The following is a 2,648-nucleotide window of genomic DNA, read 5'->3' as shown; positions in this document are numbered from 1 at the left end:
ATCTCTCTTTTGCAAAGAGCTGCGCATTGGAAAATTCAGGGCTATGTCGTGTAGATGATGGCCTAACAGGAGGCTTTAAAATTTTCTTTCTAGTGTCCTTCGTTTGGGAGAAAAATGCAAAGGTACAAGACAGCTTTTCCTTGCCAATATCTCTCTTTTGCAAAGAGCTGCGCATTGGAAAATTCAGGGCTATGTCGTGTAGATGATGGCCTAACAGGAGGCTTTAAAATTTTAATTCTAGTGTCCTTCGTTTGGGAGAAAAATGCAAAGGTACAAGACAGCTTTTCCTTGCCAATATCTCTCTATTGCAAAGAGCTACGCATTGGAAAATTCAGGGCTATGCCGTTTAGATGAAGCACTAACAGGAGGCTTTAAAATTTTAATTCTAGTGTCCTTCGTTTGGGAGAAAAATGCAAAGGTACAAGACAGCTTTTCCTTGCCAATATCTCTCTTTTGCAAAGACCTGCGCATTGGAAAATTCAGGGCCATGTCGTGTAGATGATGGCCTAACAGGAGGCTTTAAAATTATCTTTCTAGTGTCCTTCGTTTGGGAGAAAAATGCAAAGGTACAAGACAGCTTTTCCTTGCCAATATCTCTCTTTTGCAAAGAGCTGCGCATTGGAAAATTCAGGGCTATGTCGTGTAGATGATGGCCTAACAGGAGGCTTTAAAATTTTAATTCTAGTGTCCTTCGTTTGGGAGAAAAATGCAAAGGTACAAGACAGCTTTTCCTTGCCAATATCTCTCTTTTGCAAAGAGCTGCGCATTGGAAAATTCAGGGCTATGTCGTGTAGATGATGGCCTAACAGGAGGCTTTAAAATTTTCTTTCTAGTGTCCTTCGTTTGGGAGAAAAATGCAAAGGTACAAGACAGCTTTTCCTTGCCAATATCTCTCTTTTGCAAAGAGCTACGCATTGGAAAATTCAGGGCTATGTCGTGTAGATGATGGCCTAACAGGAGGCTTTAAAATTTTCTTTCTAGTGACCTTAGTTTGGGAGAAAAATGCAAAGGTACAAGACAGCTTTTCCTTGCCAATATCTCTCTTTTGCAAAGAGCTGCGCATTGGAAAATTCAGGGCTATGTCGTGTAGATGATGGCCTAACAGGAGGCTTTAAAATTTTAATTCTAGTGTCCTTCGTTTGGGAGAAAAATGCAAAGGTACAAGACAGCTTTTCCTTGCCAATATCTCTCTTTTGCAAAGAGCTGCGCATTGGAAAATTCAGGGCTATGTCGTGTAGATGATGGCCTAACAGGAGGCTTTAAAATTTTCTTTCTAGTGTCCTTCGTTTGGGAGAAAAATGCAATGGTACAAGACAGCTTTCCTTGCCAATATCTCTCTTTTGCAAAGAGCTGCGCATTGGAAAATTCATGGCTATGTCGTGTAGATGATGGCCTAACAGGAGGCTTTAACATTTTCTTTCTAGTGTCCTTCGTTTGGGAGAAAAATGCAAAGGTACAAGACAGCTTTTCCTTGCCAATATCTCTCTTTTGCAAAGAGCTACGCATTGGAAAATTCAGGGCTATGTCGTGTAGATGATGGCCTAACAGGAGGCTTTAAAATTTTCTTTCTAGTGACCTTCGTTTGGGAGAAAAATGCAAAGGTACAAGACAGCTTTTCCTTGCCAATATCTCTCTTTTGCAAAGAGCTGCGCATTGGAAAATTCAGGGCTATGTCGTGTAGATGATGGCCTAACAGGAGGCTTTAAAATTTTCTTTCTAGTGACCTTCGTTTGGGAGAAAAATGCAAAGGTACAAGACAGCTTTTCCTTGCCAATATCTCTCTTTTGCAAAGAGCTGCGCATTGGAAAATTCAGGGCTATGTCGTGTAGATAATGGCCTAACAGGAGGCTTTAAAATTTTCTTTCTAGTGACCTTAGTTTGGGAGAAAAATGCAAAGGTACAAGACAGCTTTTCCTTGCCAATATCTCTCTTTTGCAAAGAGCTGCGCATTGGAAAATTCAGGGCTATGTAGTGTAGATGATGGCCTAACAGGAGGCTTTAAAATTTTCTTTCTAGTGTCCTTCGTTTGGGAGAAAAATGCAAAGGTACAAGACAGCTTTTCCTTGCCAATATCTCTCTTTTGCAAAGAGCTGCGCATTGGAAAATTCAGGGCTATGTCGTGTAGATGATGGCCTAACAGGAGGCTTTAAAAATTTCTTTCTAGTGTCCTTCGTTTGGGAGAAAAATGCAAAGGTACAAGACAGCTTTTCCTTGCCAATATCTCTCTTTTGCAAAGAGCTACGCATTGGAAAATTCAGGGCTATGTCGTGTAGATGATGGCCTAACAGGAGGCTTTAAAATTTTCTTTCTAGTGACCTTCGTTTGGGAGAAAAATGCAAAGGTACAAGACAGCTTTTCCTTGCCAATATCTCTCTTTTGCAAAGAGCTGCGCATTGGAAAATTCAGGGCTATGTCGTGTAGATGATGGCCTAACAGGAGGCTTTAAAATTTTAATTCTAGTGTCCTTCGTTTGGGAGAAAAATGCAAAGGTACAAGACAGCTTTTCCTTGCCAATATCTCTCTATTGCAAAGAGCTACGCATTGGAAAATTCAGGGCTATGCCGTGTAGATGAAGCACTAACAGGAGGCTTTAAAATTTTAATTCTAGTGTCCTTCGTTTGGGAGAAAAATGCAAAGGTACAAGACAG

The sequence above is a fragment of the Pseudophryne corroboree genome, unplaced genomic scaffold (assembly GCF_028390025.1).
Source record: "Pseudophryne corroboree isolate aPseCor3 unplaced genomic scaffold, aPseCor3.hap2 scaffold_942, whole genome shotgun sequence".
Taxonomy (NCBI): Eukaryota; Metazoa; Chordata; class Amphibia; order Anura; family Myobatrachidae; genus Pseudophryne; species Pseudophryne corroboree.
Note: the sequence above shows the minus strand (reverse complement) of the source record.